General features: G+C 37.3%; 1 protein-coding gene across 4 annotated transcripts in view; it reads right to left on the bottom strand.

Moving 5' to 3' along the window:
- The window catches only part of EPHA3 (EPH receptor A3), a 401,922-nt gene that overhangs the window by 288,347 nt on the left and 86,124 nt on the right, over positions 1 to 27,451 (bottom strand). The window contains exon 1 of one of the 4 annotated variants that reach the window (XM_049858482.1): positions 10,032 to 10,255. The exons of the other annotated variants lie outside the window; for them this stretch is intronic. The gene's annotated coding sequence lies outside the window, so the exon portion shown is untranslated. Of the gene's footprint in view, positions 1 to 10,031; positions 10,256 to 27,451 lie in introns of those variants that run through there. 4 annotated transcript variants of the gene reach the window in all.

The following is a 27,451-nucleotide window of genomic DNA, read 5'->3' as shown; positions in this document are numbered from 1 at the left end:
CATAAAGAAAACAAAAATCCTCATAACTGGACCAGTAAATAACATCATGATAAATGGAGAAAAGATTGAGTTGTCAAGGATTCCATTTTACCTAGATCAACAATTAACACCCATGGAAGGAGCAGTCAAGAAATCAAACATATTGCATTGGGCAAATCTGCTGTAAAAGACCTCTTTAAAGTGTTATAAATCAAAGATGTCACTTTGAGGACTAAGGTGCACCTGACCCAAGCCAGGGTATTTTCAATTGCCTCAAATGCACGTAAAACTGGACAGTGAATAAGAAAGACCAGAGAAGAATTTATGCCTTTGAATTATGGTGTTGGCAAAGAATATTCAATATACCTTGAATTTCCAGAAGAACAAACAAATCTGCCTTGGAAGGAGAACAACTAGAATGCTCATTAGAAGCAAAGGTGGCGAAACTTTGTCTCCCATACTTTGGACATGTTATCAGGAGGGACAAGTCCCTGTAGAAGGACATCATGCTTAGTAAAGTAGAGGGTCAGAGAAAAAGAGGAAGACCTTCAACGAGATAGATTGACACAGTGGCTGCAACAATGTGCTCATGCATAGCAAAGATTATGAGATGATGCAGGACACCAAGCGGTATTTAGTTCTGTTGTGTATAGGGTCACTATGAGTCAGAACTGACTCTATGGCACCTAACAACATAGATATAGATGGATACATATAAAGATATATGTGTATGTGTACATATATAAATAATAAAAGGTTTAGTACTCTAAAAATGCTGAGACAATAAAGAATAGGTTTGCTAAGTATGCTAATGACAGTTTTCTAGAAGAAGCAGAAGGGGGTACTTGTTCTGGTTAAAGTGAAGATAAGATAATTAAGTTAGTGATCACAGGGATAAGGGAGAGAAAATGGGGATTTGATGTTGGAGAGTCAACATCAGTAGCCAGATCGTAGACCAGAGCCTAAGGATAGAAATGCCCAGAAGGGCATGCCTAGCATGGTTGTGGCCTGTAATCTTGACAATTATTACAACATCTACCCATTCCCCCATACCACCTTTAATTCCTATGCTTCCAACAGGAATTTGATAATGATATTAGAATTGCCTTATTGAATATAAACAGGACAACCTCCCAGTTTAGGTAAACAAAAAAAAACCCATTGCCGTCGAGTCGATTCCGACTCATAGCGACCCTATAGGACAGAGTAGAACTGCCCCATAAAGTTTCCAAGGAGTGCCTGGTGGATTTGAACTGCCGACCTTTTGGTTAGCAGCCATCACAACTTAACCATTATACCCTGAGGTTTCCGTTTAGGTAAAGTACACTGAAAATGCTGGAAAACCAGGACAGAGGTAAAAGGATCAGAGGTGATTAATGAGGAAAAGTCAAAAAGGGATTTGGAGACTGAAAGGAAAAGTGAGGCCCAGGATGATATCTGTGCAGAATTCTCTGGTATATTGGGCAGGTCATAGTACTTCCTGAAGTTATAACAGATGCAGACTATTAAAGGCACAAGTGTCTCCAGGAAGCTTGTGGGTGTGGGGATCCTTAGATTATATTAGCAAATATCACCAGTCCCTACCTCAGATTCTCTGTCTCTACCTAAATCCTCACAATTGGGCTCACAGATGGCCCCATTTTCATTCTCAGTCATTCTCTACTTCCTTAAAGCCTCTAGAATAAAACTAAAAGTACAATACCCTCAACTCCACCCTTCTAGGGGCTTGGATTGAGTTATTCTCACAGCTGAGGATCAGTGATTCAGATGGGACTATACTAGGATCTTGGGGTTGTTGCCTTGACTCTTTCTACTTGTGGACAAATAGCTAATGTCTCTGATGTCTCTCTCTATAGACTGTCTAATTCCTCTATACCAATGGTTCTCAATCCTGGAAAAAAAATTTTTTTTTTTTTTAAATATTTAGTTCCTTACTCAGAAAAAAAAAAATTGTTTTGAAATTCCACAGATGATTCTAATGCACCCTTATTGTTGTTGTTGGGTGCCGTCGAGTCGGTTCCGACTCATAGCGACCCTATGCACAACAGAACGAAACACTGCACCATCCGGCGCCATCCTTACAATTGTTGTTAGGCTTGAGCTCGTTGTTGCAGCCACTGTGTCAATCCACCTCGTTGAGGGCCTTCCTCTTTTCCGCTGACCCTGTACTCTGCCAAGCATGATGTCCTTCTCCAGGGACTGATCCCTCCTGACAACATGTCCCAAGTTTGTAAGATGCAGTTTTGCCATCCTTGCCTCTGAGGAGCATTCCGGTTGTACTTCCTCTAAGACAGACTTGTTCGTTCTTTTGGCAGTCCGTGGTATATTCAATATTCTTCGCCAACACCACAATTCAAAGACATCAATTCTTCTTCGGTCTTCCTTATTCATTGCCCAGCTTTCACATGCATGTGATGCAATTGAAAATACCATGGCTTGGGTCAGGCACACCTTAGTCTTCAAGGTGACATCTTTGCTCTTCAACTCTTTAGGGAGGTCCTTTGCAGCAGATTTACCCAATGCAATGTGTCTTTTGATTTCTTGACTTCTGCTTCCATGGCTGTTGATTGTGGATCCAAGTAAAATGAAATCCTTGACAACTTCAGTCTTTTCTCCGTATATCATGATGTTGCTCATTGGTCCAGTTGTGAGGATTTTTTTTTTTTTTTTATGTTGAGGTGCAATCCATACTGAAGGCTGTGGTCTTTGATCTTCATTAGTCAGTGCCTCAAGTCCTTTTCACTTTCAGCAAGCAAGGTTGTGTCATCTGCATAACGCAGGTTGTTAATGAGTCTTCCTCTAATCTCGATGCCCCGTTGTTCTTCATATAGTCCAGCTTCTCATATTATTTGCTCAGCATACAGATTGAATAGGTATGGTGAAAGAATATAACCCTGAGGCACACCTTTCCTGACTTTAAACCAATCAGTAACCCCTTGTTCTGTCCGAATAACTGCCTCTTGATCTATGCAAAGGTTCCTCAAGAGCACAATTAAGTGTTCTGGATTTTTTTTTTTTTCAGTCAGTGCACCCCTAAGATTGAAAAAAAAAAAAAAAAGTTGCTGTCAAGTAGACCTGAACTCATAAACAGATTGCCAGACCTCTTTTTTTTAGGTGCTTCTGGGGGGGCGTTGAACCACCATCCTTTCAGTCAATAGTCAAGTGTTTAGATACTTATGCCACCCAGGGAATCCTCTTAGGTTGAGCACTGGTATGGATTGAATTGCGTCCCCCCAAAATATGTATTGTAAATCCTAATCTCTATAATACCATTTGGTAATTAACACACAATATGTTAATGAGACAGGATTCGTGTAGAATGAATCTTGAGTCAATCTCTTTTGAAATATAAAAGAGATTAAACAAGTGAGCAGAAAAGCGATGGGGGAAGATTAATGCCAAGCCACATGGAGATTTCCAAGCAACCAGGAAACAAGCTGAAGAAACAAGGACCTTCCCCAAGAGCTGACAGAGAAAGCCTTCCCCTAGAGAAAGCACCCTGAATTTAGGCTGTTAGCCTCCTACACTGTGAGAAAATAAATTTCAGTTTGTTAAAGTCATCCATTTGTGGTATTTTTGTTATAGCAGCACTAAATAATAAAGGCAGAAATTTGATACTGAGTGTGGGGTGTTCTACTCTAAGATACCTACAACGTGAAACTGGTTTTGGAATTGGGTTTTTTTTTAATGGATAGAGGCTGAAAGAGTTTTAAGTTGTCTAATAGTAAAAGCTTAGATTGCCTTGAAGAGATTGTTGGTAGAATTATGAAGGTCAAAGGCCGTTCTGATGAGGTCTCAGAAGGAAGTGAAGAGAGCTATATTAGAAAGTCTCTATCATTTTATAGGATACGTATGGTACCAGCAACAGAATGTTGCTAGAAATGTGGATGTTAACTGTGCTTCTGGTGAGGCTTTAAAAGAAAATGATGAACATGTACTTGGACAGTGGGAGAAAGGCAATGCATTTTATGCAGTGGCAAAGAACTTGTCTGAATTATGTTCAAATGTTTGATGGAAGGTAGAACTTGTAAGTGATGAACTTGGATATCTGGCTAAGAAGATTTCTAAGCAAAATCTTAAAAAGGCCACGTGTTTGCTCCTTGCCGCTTATAGTAAAATTCAAGAGGGAAGAGATGAGCTTAAAAAGGAATTGTGCAAAATAAAAACAAAACTTAAAGATTTGGAAATTTTTGTTGTACAGTCTTAAGACACCAGTCCTAGAATGTTCACTAAGGACTTGGTTACATGAATTTTTTTTTAAGAGATTAAGCCTGTGACTGATGGATCTAACCGACTCCCACAGCAGAAAACTCATTATATTAGACTGAAGAGAACTGAGAAAGAACAAGAGGAGAGAACGCTGTCTGCTTCTTGGAATTTTACAGGCAGGAAACAGGTCTGTAGTCCTCCAAAAAAAGTAAAGAATCATCCCTGGAGCAGCTCAGAGATCAACAGAATGGTTGGAAGGCACGGGAAGCAGGGCCTTCATAGTTTCAAAGAGTGGGGCCACAGCCTTCAAGCTTTCAAAAAATCAGATCCTTGCCAACTCTGTTCCAGGGCATGCAGCTGCCATTAAGGTGTGACAGGGGATGGAGCTGCTGCCCAAAGCTGAGCTGGTGGGGCTGCCATACCCAAGGGCCAGAAGAACAGGGCCTGCCAGGGCTGAAGAAGTCGGGTTTCCACTCAGATAGACTAGAAAAATTGGCCCGTCCACAGCCCAAGGAGCAGAGTTGCCATTCCAGTGGGCCTGGAAGGCAGAGCTGAAGCCCAGAGCTGAGAGGCCTCCACCCAGAATCCAGAGGGTGTGGCCAACACCCAAAGTCAGGATGGTGGGGCCATTGCCCAGATGGTCTTAGAGAACAAATGATTATTTTCAAGTCTTGAGGGGTAATGCAATATGTTCTGATGGCTTTTGGACTTGCTTAGTGCCTGTTATTGCTTCTTTCCCTCTAATTTCTCCCATTTTTAACAGAAATCGCTACCTTGTATCTGCTCTACCATTGTACTTTGAAAGTAGATAACTTATATTCTAGATTTCACAAGTTCACAGATGAAGAGACTTTTCCCTGGGATAGAATATGCCTAAGGTTTCACCTTTATTTGATTTAGATGATTTCAGAAGATGAGGTTTTGGACTTGGGGTTGAATTTAAGACCTTTGGGATGATGTGATGGAGTGAATGAGTTTTGCATATGGCAATGACATGAATTTTGGGGTGCCAAAGGATGAAATGTTAGGGATTGAATTGTGTCTCCCAAAATTTGTGTTGTAAATCCTAACCTTTGTGCCTATGGTTATAATCCCATTTGGTAATGGATTGGCTTTGTTAATGAGGCAGAAACAGGGTGTAGTTTGGGTCAATCTCTCAAGATATAAGAGATTAAACAAGCAAGCAGAAGAAACATAGGGAAAGACAGAAGCCAAGTCACATGGTGATCTCCAAGTAACCAGGAAACTAGCTGAAGAGACAAGAACCTTCCCCCAGAGCCGACACAGACAGAAAGGCTTCCCTTAGAACTGGTGCCCTGAATTCGGACATCTAGCCTCCTAAACTGCGAGAAAAATAAATTTATGTTTATTAAAGCCATCTACCTGTGGTATTTCTGTTTACCAGCACTAGATAACTAAGACCAGCACCAATGCTAGATACCCCTTGACTAACTGGACTTTTAGCTTCTGAGCTCTACTTGACCTGACGGAATTCTCCAGTATCAGCTGCCAAGATTTCTGAGTCTCCTCGGAAACTACCTCCAAAGTATCCAGATGCCCCGACCCTGTTCTTTGTTTTTTGTTCAGCCCTAATCTTATCTGGTGTTTCATTCGGATTTGCCAAAGCCCAGATGTCCACCTGAATAACCTCATCTTCTACCCCCCACAAAGAATGATAAGATATTATTATAACAAATTAAATTTAATCATAGCATTCTATTTCACATCTGGTTGGAAATGCAAAATGTGTGCACTACAAAAACATGTAAACAGTGTGTGTGGGTTATCTTCAATCACATATTTCTACAGGTATAAATGAAAGACTTGGTGTCAGACATGCTACTATTTTGATAGTTTCCCACTGTGATTTTCTGTGGTGATTTGTGATTTCTAAAATCCCCTTATAATAACAGTTCCATTCAATTCTACATACATTGATTAAATATTTCTATGTAAAAAGGCTGGAGCCCTGGTGGCACAGTGATTAAGAGCTCAGCTGCTAACCAAGAGGTCAGCAGTTCAAATCTACCAGCCGCCCCTTGGAAACCCTATGGGGCAGTTCTACTCTGTCCTATAGGGTTGCTACGAGTCAGAATTGACTCGAGAGCAATGAGCTTGGCTCGAGAAAAGCATAGGTTAGAAAACTTTTTAGTAGATAATAAAAAAGATAAATAAATCAGAATTTTTTGTTATCCAAAAAGTTCCTGCTGGACTCATAAAGACCCTATAGGAGAAAGTAGAACTGCCTTTTCGGGTTTTCAAGGCTATAAATCTTTATGGAAGCAGAGTGCCACATCCTTCTCCCTTGGAGTGGCCGGTTAGCAGCCAAGCGCCCAACCACTGCATGCCGGGGCTCCCTCTCAGATGATGATATGCTTTCTTTTTGAGGAACTGTGGAAAAAGGAAGGATTACCACTGGACCAAGGGCCCTGAGAAAGCATCAAGGAAGAAGAAATGGAGGAGTTGGACAGAGAGGACTTCTACAAGTAGACATAGGGGGTCACACAGGTAGGAAGGAAAGTGTTTGCAAACTTAGGGACATGAGTGAAGAAAGAGCCTCTTTAAGAAACTGGGCACCAGAATGAGTAGAACATAGGGCACGGGGCAGGGGTTATATGGATGATCCCTTAGAACAGAAAGACCTGGGACAATTCGGGCAATGCCAAATGTAATGGCTTAGATTCCTTTGATATGGTGAAAAAACTACTAAAGAGAGGTGCATGGTTGGCTCTGAAATGGGAGGTAGCACTCCAGAGAAAATAAATGAGGAGGGCCTCAGGAGAACCACTACAAAGCAGGGCTTTGAACCAGTAATTCCCAGTTCAATCATGGCTGGGGAAGCTAAACCAGTACAGACCCGAATTTTTATAATTTGGGTGAACTGAAAGATAAAATGGGAAAAATTATGTGTCGAAGCCCTGATGGAAACCTAATCTCCCTCTTAGACAATAAAGGCAGCGTATAGCAACCAAATCTCTTGCCTGTTGAGTTTTCAGCAGTGTCGGAAACAGCGGTGCCCCTTCAAAGATGGTGGCAGATTGCAAGGTTTTGGAGGCGCGTCGCTCTCCACAGTCCTGCGGATAATCCAACCTCACACATCAGGCTCCTGGAAGTGCTCATTATGCCTCCTCCAAGTCTCCCATTCCAGGGTTTTAATCCTTAATTTTCCCCATTTCGGTTATTATTCCAAATCACCCAAATTGTAAAAATTCAGGTTTGTTTCAGTTTAGTTTCATCGGCCATGACTGAACTGGTTCAAACTGGTTTGAAGCCTTGCTACAAAGACCCAGAGAAGAGGTCTTAAGATGATGACCTCTGTTGAATAAATGTACCTTGAAAATTTTCCAAAAGATTATAATGAAACATTTTTTCTTTATATATTTTTACGAATGCATGTAGTATATCTCTGCACATGCAGAGAGTAAGACAGCTTATTAGATAAGAATTTTTTCACCACTAAAACACATTTCAGAAAAATACCTATTTGCACTAAAAGATTGCAAGCATCAACAGAAAAAAATACATATCATGGGATTAAATAAATGCATGTCTTTAATTTTTTCCTGTGTATCCTCATTAGACACATGTACCTTCTTTCAAGAATATTGAATTAATATTTATTGAATAACTACTGTGTATCAGACTCTGTGCTGACAACCAGTAATGAAGGAGACAGGATACCTTCTGCTATTTTATATGACTTATTTATTTCTTTCTCCCCTATATCATCTCTAGTTGGGATCATCTGTCCTTCCCAAGCACCTAGTCAAGTGCATAACACCAAATCTGTACCTTAAAAAGATTTACTAAAATTAAATGGCATGTGATGAGCCAAAGCATGGAGGCGTGCTTTTGGTTGCCTAAGGCACTGGGTTTAAGCGATCAGTGCTCTAAACTACTATGCATCAGAGAGTGCCCCTAACTGAGGAAGTAGTAAGACCCATTCCAGGTTTACAAATATTTTGTAAAAAATTAAAAGAAAAAAAGGACAGGGAAATAAATTTCTAGAAACTATGTGTTAGTAAATTTGTGATAAAAATTTTTGTAATAGATGGTGAAAGAATTTCACAAAATGAAGGAAAACAATCTTAAAGCCTAGGATATGAAGCACTAACAGGGTAAAAATACTTTTAAAATGATGCAAAATGCTTAAAAACATACCAATACAGTGAATTTCTAGCCAGATGTATTGACTTGTAACAAGTATAATATAAAATATACCATGGGAGACTACTGTCTAAATTCATTCTTGACAAAAGTTTTCAGTTAAACTTTCTATTTGAAGTTATTTTTCCTGCAGGAAAGGAGTGTGCCAATATCAAAAGAAAGATAAGAAAAATATGATTTGCACTGCAAGGGAATGATTTTTTAATAGTGAGATATTTCTATGTGTAATGTAAATGAATTTTATAAATGTAAAATTATGTGTTTTTAAAGTTATAAGCATAAAGCGTACCATTACCTAAAAATCGGTTTTTACCTAAAAATCACTTCAGCACGGAGATCAGTATGATTGAAAAATCATCTAATAAAGTATTTATTATTTCATAAAAGCTAGGAAAGAAAATATGTGATATTCATCAGAGATGTTCTCATTTTTACTATTCACATATAGCCGAAAGGATTTACTTTTTATAGAATAAATTTCCCCTGAACATTAGGGAATAGGACGATGAGATTCTCATGTTCCAATTCTTGAAAAAATGTTCAATGTGAAATTGCTCAACAGAAAGGTAATTTTAGAATTCAGCATAACTACTTCAAAATAATGGGCGACTATTCCATGTACATTGGCTTAACTTGTCTAGACTGAAAACTGTGCTAAGATGGGCATTTACAGAATTATTACAAATGGCCAACTACTTAGAAATTAATGCGTAGCAGTGACAGCAGTTCATTTTATATCAGTTGTGAGATTCGTGTAATTTCCTGCTATGATAATGGGTCACAGCCACAGTAATTCATAGCAATTTACAATATACCTGTGGAGCACTCACACTGACGGAAATGAAATTAACTCACGTCCGTGTGGAACATATGCTGAGTTTCACAGATCTTCAGACAACTAAGTGTATTTTTTAACAAAATAAGTGCAGGTTTTGAGAGAGTTTTTCTCAAGTATAAGCCGTTTTATGGAGCCCTGGTAGCACAGTGGTTAAGAGCTCAGCTGCTAACAAAAAGGTCTACAATTCAAATCCACCAGCCACTCCATGGAAACCCTATGGGGCAGTTCTACTCTGTCCTGTAGGGTCGCTATGAGTTGGAGTCATCTCAATAGCAATGGGTTTGGTGTTTTTGGTTTGAGTACTATGTGTGGTACATGGGGAACAGCAAACAAATGTTTATTATTATTATTCTGCTAAAGAGGAGCCCTATGGTGCAATGATTAAGCTCTTGGCTGCTAAACAAAAGGTTTGTGGTTCAAATCCTCCCAGCAGCTCCTTGGGAGAAAGGCCTGGCAATCTGCTCCCATAAAGGTTACAGTCTAAAAAACTCTATGGGGCAGTTCTACTCTGTCACATGGGGTAGCTATAGTTAAAATTGACTCAATGGGACCTAACAACAACAACAAAAACGGTGAGCTAACCAAGAATGTCATTGAAGTAAAATAAAGAATAGAAAGAGGTAGAATAAAAAATGTAGCATCTTTTAGGCCATCTAAATAAACTTTAATGGGGAGTGATGTTGGACAAACCATATGACAGTGGTAGACAATTCACAGTTTACCAAGAAACCAAACCCGTTGCTGTCAAGTCGATTCTGACTCATAGAAATCTTATAGGACAGAATAGAACTGCTCCATAGGGTTTCCAAGGAGCAGCTGGTGGAATTGAACTACCAACCTTTTGGTTATCAGCCGAGCTCTTAACTGCTGTGCCACCAAGGCTCCAATTTACAGTTTAGAGAGTTACTCTTTCAATTGGATGTCAGCTCAATTTCCAAAAGGGTCTCTTGTAAAATTATAACTTGCTTTCCTGGGCAGTTGGTTCTTGCATCATTCTCAAAGAAGTAATGAATGAGTAGGCAAAATAATTCTGCAAGCCAAAATCATTTTGTGATTTTTTTTCCCTGTAAGATAATAGAAATATGTTTTAAAATTCAACCTTTCACTGTTTCCTGTTCTTTTTTAATTGGCTACATTTCTTTAAATTTATTTAATCCCACCACAATTTCTGATACATGTACTTTGTTTCACCATTTTAAATGTAATAAATATAGAAAGGACAAAAGTTAACAGAATATTTGACTGCTTCATATGTTTATAATAAATGAGTCTTTTTTTAATCTGTGATGCATTTTCCATTCTAAAGAAGGGTAAAATTTGTAGTGTATTGTACACTGTATCAGGTGCTGTTCTTCTGTCATTTCTTTAGACATTTAACCTCATTTCCTTTCACGGTTCTGTTTTTTAATAAAAATTTTATAACTTTTTTGTATTACATGTCAATAAACATACTTTCTAGTTCAGTAAAAACAAAAATAAATATTATTTAAATTGTGTTTTTAGTCCATCTTGTCAGTTATCTCATGACTAAAGTGGGAATGATAACACTACATTTCTTAAAGGATTGTCTAGTTTTTTTTTTTTTTCTTAGTTGATTACTGGATGATATTGCTAGTTAATAAGTCCTTACACAGCTTTTATCTACTAACTGAAACATATTTATTAAGCACTTACATTGTACAGGATAGTTTTCTAGTACTAGTATGATAATAAAGATGCAGAAGTCACAGTTTCCTGCCCTTGAAAAGCTTGTGTTATAAGAATGGAAATACATTTGTGCAAAACTAAATTAGGTAGTTATTCATTCATTCATTCAACAGAAATCCATTGTGAATCAGGCAGTGTCCTAGTCCCTGGAGACCCACTTGCACATGGAGAAACACATCTTTATATGAGTCACTATTGTTCTCATGGAGCTTATGTTCTACTTGAGAGTAAACAAAGAGCAAACATATCATGGGTGAGGTTGTGGTAATTGCCAGGAAGGAAAAAAAAAAAAAATCAAAGGAGGCTAAGACAGCAGAGGTAACAGGTGGTGTGATGAAAATCATGTTTATGAGCAGACATTGTGAAAAACTAAGGCAAGAGAATATCTGTGGATAGAGCATTCAAGGTAGAGGGAACAGAAAAACAATCAGCTGGGAGACAGGAAAGTGCTTGTAGTAATCAAGTCATAACAAGAAGGCTACTGGAATTGAGTGATCCAGGGGTGAAATGGTGCAACATTAGATCAGAGAGGTAGATTGATGCAAGACCATGAAGGTCCTTGTAGACCATGTGAGGGACTTTGGATTTTCTTCTGTGATAAATGAGGATTCAGTAGAGAACGTGGGCAGACCTGACAGGGAACACTGATGGAGTAGGAGAACAGTGGGATGCAGATTTCAAATTCTTGTAAAAAGACCAGATTTAATGGTCTAACTAAGACTAGAGGGACCCTGGAGGCCATGGTCCCCAGACCTTCTGTTAGTCCAAGATAGGAACCATTCCTGAAGCCAACTCTTCAGACAGGGATCAGACTGGACTATAAGATAGATAATGATACTGGTGAGGAGTGAGCTTCTTGGCTCAAGTAGACACATGAGACTATGTGGGCAATTCCTGTCTGGAGGCGAGATAAGAAGGAAGAGGCGAATAGGACCTGGCTGAATTGACATGGGGAATACAGGGTGGAAAGGAGGAATGTGCTGTCTCATTGGGGGAGAACAGCTAGGAGTACATAGCAAGGTGTGTATAACTTTTTATATGAGAGACTGATTTGATTCGTAAGCTTTCCCTTAAAGCACAATAAATAAATAAACACCAAAAAATAATAATAAAAAAAGAATGTGGGCAGAGGAGTGACACAATCTGAATCACATTATAAAAATGTTGTAGACTACTATGTGGAAAATCAACTGCAAAGAACATGGATCACTAAGCAGTGTGATAACTAGATTATTGTAATAGTCCAGGTGACAGAGGCTGGAGGATGGATAGGATAGTATTGCTGGAAGCGGGAAGAGTAGATCAGAATCTGGAAACATTTTCCAGTAGAGAAAAAGATTTGATGGACTGGTTGTGGGGTATAGGAGAGAGACAGAAAATGTGATATTCACCATCAAAGTGTGGCAATACCCACAGCACTAACCAAAAAATGCCTGACTTGGAGACCAACTCATAGTGACCCTGTAGGACAGAGCAGAACTGCCCCACAGGGTTTCCTAAGGCTGTAAATCTTTATGGAAGCAGACTGCCACATCTTACTCCCACAGATAGGCTGGTGGTTTTAGACAGTCAAACTTTTGGTTAGCAGCTGAGTGCTTTAACCACTGTGCCACTAGGGCACAAAGCCCTAGAGGAAGAGAAATTATCTCTGGAGGAAATTGGCAACTCGTAGGTGACATTCAGGCAAGAAATTAAACATAAGTGGAATTTGACTAGCGGAAAAAAGTGAGAATGGAAAAGGATAAAGAAGGGTACATTCCAGGCAGGAGAAACAATACAGGAAAAGGCAGAAAAATACAAATACGCACACTGAGTTTTGGGCATCACAAAGTAGCTGCAGTGAGAAATGAAGCTGGTCTACCATTGATTCATTCGACTGGTGTTTATCAAGCACATGTTATGAGTTAGTGTGCTGGAATTATAGCCGTGAACAAAATGGCATGAAATCTCTCTCCTCAAGGCCCTTACATTCTAGTGTAAGAGAAGGACAATAAATAAGATAAAGATGTAAAATATATGTTTTTGTATATATATATATATTTATAGTGGTATGCTTAAAGAAGGAGCTATAAAGAAGAGAAAGGAGATGGAACAGCTGTGCATGCTGGGAAGAAGAGAAATGGTTAGAAAGAGTGGCCTGGTGAAGACCTCTCCAAGAAGAAATACTTTGAAATAAAGAGCTGAAAAGGGACCACATGGTGAAGGAAGATTTCCCTGGGAAGGTGATGCTTGAGTAAAACAGTATGGATACTATCAAGGCAAAGGGAATAGAAGTAAAAGGCCCTGGGGAGAGTTTCTGGCATGTCCCAGGAAGTGAGAAGGAAAAGGGAAGAAGGGGAAGTGTTGGAAGAGTTTAGTGCAATGCTGGAATTTGATCAGAGGACTGACAAGACTCACATTTTCACAGGATCACTGGTCGCTATAAAGACAATAGCAGAAAAGGAGAAGAAGGAGTCAGAGATGAGAATGCGGGTGGTTTGGAATGTAACTGAAGTTTTTTGAGCACTCCAAGAGATTTAAACAAAGACCAGATTTAGAGACATTACTTTGACAACAGTGTTTAGAATCGATTAGAGAAGTGGAGGGAGATGAATCAGAGAGCCATTGGCAGAAGCTAAGGGAGAGGTGATGGGACCTTGGCCAATTTGCTCATTATTGATACTTAGCACCCAAGACAGTCCCCACATAATCCACTCATTAAATGAGCAAGCGGATTAATTAATGTTTGAATGAAAGTAATATTTCAGTAGTTTGGCAACTGATACCTGAATTGAGTAAATTGAAAAGCTGAAAATCACTCTGAAGTTTTAAAGTACCATTTGATAATGACATTGACTACTTTATATGGAAGTTATTGGATAATGGGCTTTCTCTGTGTTGCATCATTTTACCCTCCCGGCCACCCTGTGTGGCAGGTGGATCATCAACCAATTGTACAGGTGAGACAAATAAAGCTTAATAAGGAGTTCAATAACGTGCCCCCAAATCAGATAGCTGATAAATGATGGAGCTCGAATTTAAATTGAGAACCCTTTGATTCCAAAACCTTTCCTAATTTCCACTAACCTGTCTTGATGACTCAAAAATAACAATGCCAACGGCAGCGAGAGGCAGCAAAAGTGCGAGAATAGTTTGTGAGGGAGAGGAGCAGTTTTGTCTACTGCAGGCCGGGTCTGACATGCCACAGGGAGCCCAGGCAAAGACTTCTCCAAAGTTGGAGGAGGTCATCCAGAAGCCAGGAAAAAAAAAAAAAAAAAGAGTAGAAATTCAGATTTTGGACCCCCTTAATTAAAGCTTTGAAAATGCTTAAGATGATCAAAAAAGAAGAAAATACAAGAAAAAAAGCAATTTCAGAAACGGCATTCTGTAATATTTATGTTTAGAGGGTAGGAAGAGAAAGACGAGCTGATGAAAGAAACGCGAAAATTACAAAAATTGCTCTTTTAAAGCATCTGTATTGAAATGTCCTTCCACCAAAAAAAAAAAAAAATCTCCAACTTAAGTATGGTAAATACTGCTTGGGAAAAGGAGCTTTACAGAGGTAAGACTAGAGGAAGGAGAACACAGTGCCAGAGACACCTCGGAGATAACTTTGAGAACGACGCAGTTGCTAATGGCGAACACTTTAGAGTCAAACGCTTAAGGTCAAAGAAGAATGAACTGGCAAACAGGAGGATATTGAAGACTTCAGAGAATGGCTTTATAAGGTAGCAGACGTTTTCCTCAAACTTCATGGGATTGAGAAGTGTATAGTAGAGAAGAAGTTGAGACAGTAATTGTTTTTTTTTTTTTTTCTGAAGTTTATTATTGAACAGAAAAAATGAAATGAATTCTATAGGGACAGGGATTAGAGTAAAACATTGGGACTCCCTTTACAGATGAAGAAATTGACATGAACGGAGTGAGATAAACCTGTCAATGTCACAATACTAACTAAGGGACTAATCTTGATCAATATCCAGGTCTCCTTACTCTCAGTCCTTTATTAGTGTCAATACAGCATACTGTCTTTTGCTAGGCAGGGGGGAGAAATTTCAAAATCCGTTTTGATAGAACTCTGATTTACTAGAAATCTGTAAGGAATTTTGATTAGAAATTCCCCTCAGATATAGGCAAAGATGAATGGGTTTGGAAAAATGCAGATATATGGGATTGTTATGTTTTTAGATGAAACTGATTTCTTTAGAGAAAACCCATTTTGCAAGCACACCAATTTATGTACTATAAAGGGTAGGTCTTAACAAGTTCTGAAAAAATATGATTTTTAAAAGAAAGTTTACATTTGTGGAAGAATATTTGAGAATGGATTTAGCCCTATTTCAAGCCTGCTCTATAAAACAATCATAAACAATGAGTAAGTGATATACATTCCACTATGAAATTTATGATCTAATCATAAACATTCTACAACATACAGTGTATTGAATTTCATAGATTAAAGTGAATGTAAATCGAAGCAAAAACAATGAAATAAATTAGGATCTTGAAGACCCCCACGTTCAGGATTAGAAATGAATGTGATACATGGGATGTTCACAAAGCATTTAGGAACAAATGAAAATTCAAACATTTTAGAGCTTGGAAAAATAGTCCCATATTATTTCCCTAATATTAAATACCAAGTAAACATATTGACAGAAAATTAAGAAGCTAAATTATGACTGTTCAGAACATTGTTTGGTGTAACAAAAAATGTTCAAAGAAAAATTGATATGATATCATCAAAAAGATCAAGAATGGACAAAATTGTTCTAATGACACACTGAATTGTGAAAACCAAGCACATTAAATTGTAACAATTGCTCCCAAAGTAATACCAAGGCTGGTATCAGTTAAAAAAAATTAAAAAATCAGTTAGGGCTTATGAATTCTGATCAGAGCAATATTTTAAATATTTTTTGAAAATTTGTATCCAAAAGTCATCACTCGTACGTAGAGTTGTTTTCTTTGTTCGCAGTTCAGCCGCTAATTAATGTGTGGTATCTCAAATATTCCCATATCAGGTATATGAGCAACATACAGCAAAACTATGCAACAGAATGTATTATTTAGTGGTTATAAATGTTATATTTCTGTAAACTGCAACTTTATGCAATTACACCTGTATTGCTAGCTGAGTAAATTTTTGTTCACTTTTGTAAAAGATTTCCGAGAATGTTCACAGGTGAATTGAATGTTTAGGTATTGATAATACTTGTTGTTGTTAGGTACGCTGAGTTGATCTCAATTCATACCAACCCCGTATGACGGAGCAGTACGGCCCCACCTGGTTTTCTAGACTGTAATCTTTACGGGACTGACCACCAGGTCTTTCTCCCTCAGAGTGGCTGGGTGGGTTTGAACTGCCAACCTTTCAGTTGTGCTACCGAGTGCTTAAATATTGTGCTACCGGGGCTCCTTAGATGTGCCCAAATATATTTATTTGAAAATACTTGGCTAAATTCTGCTTCAGATTTCGACACTGACAAATGGTTTCTGCTTTCCTGATCTAACAAGACTGAAGCTGGCAAATTTTAAAGCAGTTGTTTGTGCTCGTGCTGCATGCGGAGCAAGAGGGTTCCTAATATTATTCACCCAATATTACATGCCTCCAGAATTTTTAGGTATCTAGAACTATACGGCACCTAAAATTATAACAGGCACCAGATTGTTCTCTATATCATGATCCTCTACTCAGATATGGACCCAATTCACATGAAGGAATTAAGTCAGATTATTAGTACTACTTCTTCCAAGACAGATTTATTTGTTCTTCTGGCAACCCATGGTATACTCAATACTCTACACTAACACCGTAATTCAAATGCATCGATTCTTCTTCAGTCTCCCTTATTCATTTACAGCTTTTGAATGGAGGCAACTGAAAATACCATGGCTTAGGTCAGGTACACCCTAGTCCTCACAAAGTAACATCTTTGCCTTTTAACACTTTAAAGAGGTCTTTTGCAAAAAAAAATTGCCAAAAGTAACAGGCTTGGTAAAGTAGAGTGTCAAGCAAAAAAGAGGAAGATCCTGAAAGAGATGGATTGACACAGTGGCTACAACAATGAGCTCAAACATATCAATGATTGTGAGGATGGCACTGGACTGGGCAACGTTTTTTCTGTTGTACATAAGGTTGTTATGAATTGCAGCTGACTCATAACAACAGCAGCATAGTACTACATTGGAAAGGTAACAGTGATTTTACAGTTTAGAGAATATGTATGTATGTTTTATATATACACCTTTATTCATACTCAGAGCTCTGGTGGAGCAGTGGTTAAGCGCTTGGCTATAAATGGAAAGGTCAGTGGTTTGAATCCACTAGCTGCTCTGTGGGAGAAAGATGTGGTAGTCTGCTTCTGTAAAGATTTACCACCTTGGAAGCCCTATGAGGCAGTTTTACCCAGTTCTATAGAGTCACTATGAGTCGGAATCCACTTGAAGGCAATAGATTTTATCTATACTCATTATCGCAGTTTCCTGTTTTAAGATCTTGGCCTTGCTATTTTGAAGACAATTAATCCTTTATCCCCATGATTCTGGGTCTGAGAGTCCCAGAGTCCATCATTCTCGACATTAACAATCATGCAATAGTATAGTAGATGTTGACTGTAAATTAATGAATAGTGCAGCGTGTAGTGAGGTTTCCAGAACAGAATGTCTGAGGTTTTTATAGTTTCTGGTGTTCCCAACATCTCATGTACCAAATATTTTTCATTGGTCAAACACTATTCTAAGATCTTGATATATATATAATCTAATTTAATTCTCATAATTAACCAACAGGGTAAAAATTATTAACATATTTTTCTGATGGATGAGGCCACTGAGCTATCAAAAGATCAGGTTGCAGGAGTCACACAACTAGGAAATGGCAGAGAGGAGTTTTGAAACCAGTGAGTCTAGTGCACAGACTGTACTCTTCATCACGTTTCTCTACTGTTTTGGTTTTGCTTGTCTTACTTTATCTTCCTTTTTTTTTTTTTTTAACAGTTTCAAAATTCACTTCTGTGCCATTTTCCTACTTATATGGCATCAAAATTCTCTTTCCCCTGCTTTGCTACTCCTGAGTGCCTGCTTAGTGATTTGCTCTTTGATCTTTAAGACCCAATTCAAAGGGCACCTTGTCTGGCAAGGTTTTCTTCCCTCCCCATCAGTTGCTTGCTTCTCAGGTGTGTACTTCCATCATTTCCTAAGTAATTCTACTATTGCATATGCTACCATGTACTACACTGATTTGTATAAACACTTTTCCCCAGAGAAGTTATACTTCCGCTGTAGGCAAAATGAAATGACCTGTAAGAGTACAAATTCTCTGTGTTGTTATAGAATCGAGCCTAATGCTTTAAAACATTTACTTATAGGTGCCAGACCCTATAAATGTGTAAATCTGGTTGGGGACACTTAGGAGTCAGGGAATTCTGGTTAGTTAGAGAGAATATCAATAGTATGAATTTAATAAACACTGTGGCCAAAATTAGACCAGCCCTTTTTGTCTCCTAGTCTAGCACAATACCTGGCAAGGGTCACCCAATAAATGCTTGCTAAGCTAATTGAAGCAAAATAATTATGTTTTAATATTACCAGTAAAAAGAACAAAATGAAACAGATAATCATTTAACCATGTAATGTCAACATTTATGTAACTTTCTCTAAAGTTTAATATACAAATAAAGGTTGTATTTATAGGTACTCAGTTAATTGGTTGATTTATCATATTATTCTCTGAAATGACTGGTTCATCTGTTTTCAGAGATGCACCTGACAAACAAAAAGTTTTAAAGAGAATTAGGAAAAGAAATGAAGATTTCGACTTTTTATTGTAAGCCGACAAGTCCATAAAAATTAAATATTTCCTTTATCACCTTCTTCTACTAAGTGTTAGAGAGATAAGACAGCTTGACCTGATTTCAACAGGACATATCCTGTATGAACTAGATATTTCCAAGAAGCAAATGTAGCCTTACGTTCAGCAGTCATGAAACGGTTAAACAATAAACCTTGACCTGCTACAGATGGAGGATGCTTCACAATGTTGCACAGAAGTGTCTTAGAGTCCAGGTTTCTGCACAGTGAAGGACCTGTTTTCAGCTCAGACCTACTGTTGAAATTATGCTCCTAAATAGAAAGAGCTGAGCTTAAAATTTGCTTTCCATTATTATATCTGGATAGAAAATACCAGGGTTACAGTACACAGAAAAACATATAGTATGAATACATTATGGAGCATAATGGACAAAATTAATATTTTCTTACTAATTCCATTGTTAAAAATAGAGCCCTTACAAGGATTTTTTTTTTTTTTTTTTTTTTTTTAAGAACAGTTGATATAGAAAGATTATTGAAAATGGAAGCAAAGATTCTCTTTTGAAATAAAAGTGATCACGTTAGGGAAGGTTGGTATGGGGCAATGAAGAGCTCACAACAAAGTGTTCTGGACTTTTCAAGAACAGAAATGTGGATTAGAATGGAGCTAGGTCTCTTAGTATAGTTAACAACATTGCCTAGGAATAAGGGATTGGACATGAATACTAGAATCCCACTTTATATCTGTTATAGTCTAAAGTATATTTCTTATTTCATAGTGTAGGATGAATTCTTCCCATTTTATCTCTTCATAGTCTTGAGAAACACTCAAATTTATCCCCTTCAGAAATCTTTATGAACACTTTTGAAGCAGACTGGATTCCATTCAACTCTTGAGAAGCACTCATCACAGCCTCATGTTCAATTAATTCAAAAGTATTTATTGAGAGTCTATTATGAACCCAACACCATTTGAGACTGGGGATAGAGCCAGTGACCAAACCAAACAGCGAAGTCCTCGGTTTCATGCAACTGACATTCTAGGAGGTGCTAATGAAAAATGAAGGAGGATAAAGGGATAGAGTGGTCCAGGACTACTGCTCTGACAAATTGTTATAAGCAGAGGTCTGAGTAATTTGAGGAAGAAAACTATTTATCAAGATGGGAAAGATTAACCACAGGACAAGCAGACTTGGGGAAGGGATATCAAGGTATTTTGGATATATTAATTGTGAATCTTATCAGACATCCAAGGAAAATGACAATAAACCTTTGTCATAGTGACTCTGGAATTGAGGTGCATGATGAAACCAGAGATAATGTAGACCTGTCAATACACAGATTGTGAAACTGGAAGCGACTGTAGATGAAAAGAGAAATTTGGAGAGTGAGTTCTGGTGTTCTTCATTTATTAGAAATCAAGACTCAGGAAAATTCAGCAAAACAGTCTAAAAAGAAGTGACCAGTAAAGCAATAGGAAAACCAAGAAAATGGCTCCAACATTCAAATGAAGAAAACATTTCCAGAAAGAGAAAATAAGTCAATGATCTGCTGTGTCAAATGCTCCTACAAAATGAGAAAGGTGAGGACTAAAGACTAAGCTACTGATTTTCCAACATGGATGTCATATGCGTGCAGTTATAGAATGAGATCTTAGCTGGCATATTCCTACTGGATGTGCTTCATCTATTTGTTTCTTCAACAGTATTTTGTTGAGAATGTATACTAAAGGGGTAACCATGGAAAAGAATGAGTCCATTTATTTTCATAATGCAAATCATTAAATCACAAAATAAATAAAAACAAAATTCCACGTATTAGACAGCTGTCTTTGTTACCATATAAAGTAACCTGTTTTATGTTTCCCATTGAAATACCGCATTTCTCCAGACTGCTTGTTTTTATTTAGGATATATTTATTACAGAATTTAAAATTTATTTAAAATTGTCAAAGAAAACAGATTGAGGTGCCAAGTGATTTTTAGTGTTAATTAAAATATAGTAGCTCTATTTTCTAACAAGTTAGGAGAGTTTCTATATTGTGTTCCTCAACCCAGTTCTTTAACTGATGTCACAGAATTGTGTCAGGGTCAATAATCTCAGATAAGTGCCCACAGTGACAAGGTCGATGCTTAATTTAATTGAGTTCAGGAAAAATATTTAGATTTTTCATACATATGCACACAGTAATGTACATCAAAATTTACCAATTATATTTACCAATTAATTCCAGGAATACACATGGTGGATCAAAATAAGAGGATATTTTTAGGATTATACTGATACCTATCAATCCCAATCAGTGTTTAATTTAAATTGACATTTACTATATATTATGAAAATTAAATATTATGATATATTATTATCAGAAATGGGTGTGTCATTTTACCAATACTTATCTGGGTGCTCTTAGTCAATGCAAAAATATTATATGTTTACATTTTGAAAACACTAATTTGATATAATAACATGATAAAGGGCTTTTATATAGTAATTTAACAAAGATAGGGCACACACACAAAAATATCAGTGAAAATAAAAATTAATGTCTGTTATACCCTGAAAGAGTAAATTCACCATATAGCATGAGAATTCATTCACTGTACACTCTTGTTCAGTTCAATATATTTTTAGGATTAAAATAAATCAGAGCAAAGAATTTAAATTTTATTAGAAGAGGAAAAAAATAAACAAAGACACGATCATTTGGCTGCCACACTCAGAACTCTACAAAATGGACACACAGAAAATTAAAGATTAAAAACAAAGCTTCAGGTAACAAAACAATTCCACAAATTCAACAAACAGGTGCATAACAGATCATTTCCTTGATTTAACAAGTCTTTGAAATACTATATTTCTACACAATGGAATTTCCTACGAAATTCCCAATTGACAACCTGTTTTTCTATTGTCATTTACCTAAACACTGAATGTACTGTGGAATCAGTACTGCTAGGCTGAATGAAACTGTAAAAAGTACCAGCTGGCTGTATTCAAAATGGCACTTGTCCAGGTCTCAAATGTCTTATTTATATACAATGGAATTCTGCCAGCTGTTTAATATTTAGGGCTAATAAATGTAACTGGCAGTACTACACAAACACAACTAACAAAATATCAGAAAATATTTCTCAGTGTGAAATTTGACTTGTTCTTATTTCACATAATTGTATTTATGACAGTAGAAAATGAGTTTAATCAGCTTTTCTTTTGAAATAATAGAGAAACCGACTTTTTAAAAGAAAAAAAAAAACAGAAGTAAGTTGTAGGTATGTTGTAAGCTTACCATCTGCTCTAAACTTTATGGATGGGTAAAGCTTACACCATTATATGGATGAACAAAGGTATATAGACAGGCCCCAGGGTCTTTGAGACAAAGAATGAGGTTTCAGAAGGAAATATCCATACCAGTTATGAGGAAAAACCCTCAAAAAGTAAACAATATCAGGCTCTCAAGGAGTCTACAATTTAGTGTCAAGACAGATTAATATCTCATGATAATACAGCGAGATTTTACCAAGAGGTTCATTTGAGAAGTAAGATGGAACAACTAACCGTACAAATCAAAAGTATAATAGTTTTCATGGCTAGAACCAAACAGTAGACATCAACCTCTGAAGGAAAAGAAAGAAGAAAGAAAAAAAGTGTTCCTTATAAACCAGATAGTATATGTTTTAAATCTGAGGAAATGACAAGAAAGCGAACTTTCCTTCAAAATACTACTTTTCAAAAGGCAACAGAAATTCCATTTCTAAGCCATTATTTTCTCTAGATCAGGCTACTTATCCTTGTAAAATGACTGTGCTCCCAAGTGTGGTAGTATATTAAGCCTGAACAGTCATTTGCAAAATTGTGTGAATGCTCTGATAGCTGACAAGGTGGAGGGTGTGTGAGGATTGTGTGGACCCTCAGAAATAAAAAATGAGAGAGCACGACTGGAGAGTCAAACCACGCTCTTCAAATCCCACATACTCCACAGACTTGCCATGTTTGAACTCTAGAGAAAATATAAAAGACGTGGTTCTTCATCCAATCGGGAAGTATTTGGGGGAGAAAATGGACAACTAAGAAACCTGAATTCTAGTTCTATTCTAGCAATATCTACATGACACTTGGTAAATTACTTAACTACTCTGAAGTCTCTATTTTCTCATCTACTACATGTATTTTTTGGGTTTTTTTTTTACTACATGTATACCAAAATCAGAACTAAACCCATTGTTGTCACATCGATTCTGACTTATAAGGACCCTATAGGACAAAGTAGAATGCCCTGTAGTTTCCAAGGAGCACCTGGTGGATTCAAACTGCTGACCTTTTGGTTAGCAGCCGTAGCACTTTACCAGTACGCCACCAGGGTTTACTACATATATATATCAAATATCAGTCTTTTTTTCTGCATAATCAGCCAGTTAAATGTCCCATTCTTGCACACCTGGTACTGACTTATCCATCAGACAGACCAACACGTACTTAGGAGATGGCAAAGCAAGGTCATCAATTTTTTTTTTTTAATTTCCAAAATCTGAAATGTTATTTGATACATTAAAAAAGGGGGGGAATATAAATACATATAAAGAAAAAATTTTCAGGGAAAAACCTAGAACTTCATTGAACTTTCTTATAATTACATTACTGGTACTGTTTTTACATTGAAGTATGTATCAGGAGGCACCATAATGTCGCCAGGTTTTGGTCCTTTACCATACTCTGATTGTAGGTGCCCAGTCATACACTGTCTTCACAGCACACACGTACATCCACACACATACACAGAACCAGCTGAAGATTCTTTACAAACTTGGTCTTGAAGACCAGGCTAGATGAAGCACAAAGCTCACATGAGAGGAAGAATCCAGAAACAGGGAAAAAACAAAACTTCAAAATACAGTTGGTTTTTCTATTTTAGATATATAAGAATCAAGGTAATGCTTTTCAAACTGGAGATACCAATCTCCTTGTTGGTAATGGACAGAAGATTTGGTAGCATTTAGATGATTTAATCATGGGAGAAGTATGTTCTCAGTTTTATATTCTAATATTACTGCTGCTTTCTCTCTTCCCTAGGCCCCTTATATTCCCATCTGACTTTCCATCATCATCATATTAGAAAAGAGGGAAAAAAAAAAAAAGGTAAAACTATTCCACTTTCGAGAGTTTTGTTTCATTTACTTTTAGCAATCAGAAGGGGTATGGGGAATTCTGGCATGAAAAAGTTTGAGTGCCTCAAGTACGGTATCTTCCACTGATTTTTAAAGAGCTCTTCAACATGTGTTTGTATTTTGGATTATACTCCTGAAAAACACAAGAGTTTGGTTGTTCCAGTGCTTGTTTATTTTAAAAGTCCTCCATTGAGTGCTACTTTGTAATTTGCGCATATGATTATTGAAAGTAGAATCACTTATGGCATACCTAAACAAAATTCAAAACAACCTGAATGTAATTAGATTAATGCCAATGTAAACAACCAACCCAATGAATGGAGGTCTTTTAAAGCGCCAATAGACTATGATGGTTTTGATGCCAAGAAATTCCTGTGACCTGGAACCTACTAAGACACCATTGCTGTGCAAGGGGCCTCCATTTTGATGAAGTCACTCAAACAAATCAACCAGCCACTCAACTACTTCTACATGCTTGTCCTAATGTTCCCATAAATGCAAAGGAAAATAAGTTTTTCCCTTAGGGCAGCTGGTTTCTTTCAATTTTTAATTGTCTGAGACTAAACTGAGCAAAAAAGACCATTACTCTTCGCATACAAAGAATACCAAGACTCGTATCTGTGAAACATATTAAGAATGTCAGCATCCTAAAAATTCCAAATATTGCTCTGAATCGAGTGAATATTCTAAACGGAAAGATCAAGCCTTTGAAGTGTATCGGGGAAAAAAAATGACAGGTAAAAATGTTTATAAAAACTATGTCCTTAAAACATTATTTTTTTTAATATTCACAGGATATTTAATTGATCATTTAAATTACAATGTTTCTCCTTAATCTGCAGAAATTTATAGACTTTTGTAATCGTAATTACATTTAAGCCTAGAGTTTTGCAAGGGAATTTCAAAAAGGATCCCACCATAAAAATCTGTAGCTACTTCCCAAATTCCTAAAAAAATCACAGCTACTTTTTAAGACATAAAAAAAAAAAGTACAGAGAGCTGCAAAGTTGAAGATTTCTGCTCAAAAAATTAAAGGAACATACTTTCTTTAAAAGGAATCATCATATCAATAGAAATGCCCCAGAACGTATATTCTCTTCAAACAAATTTTTGTTGTTAAGTTAGATTAAATCACCCCAGGAAAAAATTGGATGGGCAATTAGAGGGTGGGCATGTAGAGGGTGTGCATGTTCGTATGCTTACAGGGCATTTCAGAATGTTAGGTAATGATCTGGTGAGGGCCTAAGGGATAGAGAAGAAAGGCACAAAGATAATCGAAAATAGTATGCTCCTGTGGGCTTAATAGAAACCCTGGTGGCCTTGTGGTTAAGTACTACTGCTGCTGACCAAATGGTTGGCAGTTGGAATCCACCAGGTGCTCTTTGGAAACTCTACAGGGCAGTTGTACTCTGTTCTATAGGGTCCCTATGAGTTGGAATCGACTCGATGGCAACGGGTTTGATTTGGTTGGTGGGTTTAACACACCTACGATCAGGTGTGCCTGACCCAAGCCATGGTATTTTCAATCACATCATATGCATGTGAAAGCTGGACAATGAATAAGGAAGACAGAAGAAGAGTTGACACCTTTGAATTGTGGTGTTCATGAAGAACATTGAATATACCATGGACTGCCAAAAGAACGAACAAGACTGTCTTGGAAGAAGTATGGCCAGAATGCTCCTTAGAGGCAAGGACAGCGAGACTCCGTCTGACATACTTTGGACATGTTGTCAGGAGGGATCTGTCCCTGGAGAAGGACATCATGCTTGGCAGAGTACAGGGTCAGCGGAAAAGAGGAAGACTCTTAACGAGATGGATTGACACAGTGCTGCAACAATGAGCTCAAGCATAACAACAATTGTAAGGATGGTGCAGGACTGGGCAGTGTTTTGTTCCGTTGTGCATAGGGTCGCTATGAGACAGCACCTAACAACAACAACATGATCAGGAAAACATCGACGTGTCTTTGGGTGTTTGCTTGTGTGATATCACAAGAGGATATCAGGTTGCAGCAGTGAGAAAAGACCAAATCTTGAAGATGCCACTTGGAGCAAGAACTAGGGCTATCCAAAATGGGCTAAGCGTATCTCAATAAGGTATGATGGACAGGAGGAACATATTAGAAGTTCCTCTCATATTTATGTTTTTTTTTTCTTTCAATTTATATTTAATTTCAACTTTTACTGCATGTTTAGGTATATTATATATTCAGAGGTACATGTATACATTTAGTAAGCAAATTTATACCCAATCCAGCCAGGTCAATTCTGACTCATGGTGACCCATGTATGTCAGAGTAGAACTGCTTTCCAAAGATTTTTCAATGGCTGTGATCTTGCAGAAGTAAACTAGCCAGCCTCTCTACTATGCACCATTGGGTGTATTTGAACTGCCAAGCTTTTGGTTAGTAGTTGAGTGCAAATCATTTGCACCACTCAGGGACCTTCAGTAAATCTATAGATATCTATGGAGTTCTGGTGGCACAGTGGTTGAGAACTCAGCTGCCAACCAAAAGGTCAGCAGTTGGAATCCATCAGCTGCTCCTTGGAAACCCTATGGGGGCAGTTCTACTCTGTCCTATAGAATCATCATGAGTCAGAATCAACTCTATGGCAACAGGTTTAGTTTTTTAGTACAAATTTCTATAAATATTCATACAGTGAGAAGCTCAATAATTAATTATCAAGGTGCATTATCAAAAAGCTTGGATGTCATTATCTTGAAAATTTTACTCACAGAATTACTTCCCTCAATCTTCAAATTAAAATCACATTTGTAATCAACAGTTTTCCACTGTTAGAACCTCTGTCATTGTAATAAGTTTCAATGCCTGCTTTATGTATTCCTGTAGAAAGACCATATATGTGTCACTAATACTTTCCATTCAAAGCATTTTTTAAAAAGCAATAATACCAGGTGATTTTAGAAAAAAGTAATAAACAAATTTTTGTATTACAGAGACATGACAGAAAGGGAGTGGGGGACATCTTACTTCTCTGACATTTTTATAGAAGTAATGTGTTAAGTTTGTATTTTTTTTTTTCCAACTTTCACATACACAGGTTATTTTCAGGTAACACAAAAGAAATTTATACACACACACTTACAAACACACACGTGATAAATAATAGTACTAATAAATCTTCCATAAAAGCCACACTTTCCTTGCTCAAATTTTATAGGGGATCGACTTTCCCTTCTATTATTCAAAGGATTTCAAGATTTTCCTCTTCATGATACAATGTAAGACATATCTATTTGACATTATCTACTGAAATGTGTAGAAATATATGTAGACTAAATGGAAAGTCAATTTAACATCTATCCAAACCATAAAATCCCCTACACCAAGCTATTGATGTGTTTCTACCTCTTGTTCTAAAAGGATACTCTGATCTATTTAAACCTGGCTGAGGAATAGCCTTATTTTCAGTGCTACACAGACTACACCATTGCAATTATATAACCCCAGACTGATCATTTACAGATGCCTAGGAAATACGGTGACAGAATGCTCTCAGAATAGAGGCAGGGAAAGCTAAGTGCCACCACTCAGTATGACATGGCCTTGCTATAGGGAATGAAGGATGGT

The sequence above is a fragment of the Elephas maximus genome, chromosome 18, assembly GCF_024166365.1.
Source record: "Elephas maximus indicus isolate mEleMax1 chromosome 18, mEleMax1 primary haplotype, whole genome shotgun sequence".
Taxonomy (NCBI): Eukaryota; Metazoa; Chordata; class Mammalia; order Proboscidea; family Elephantidae; genus Elephas; species Elephas maximus.
The sequence above is the reverse complement of the archived record's forward strand: the minus strand, read 5'-3'. Positions and strand labels throughout refer to the sequence as shown.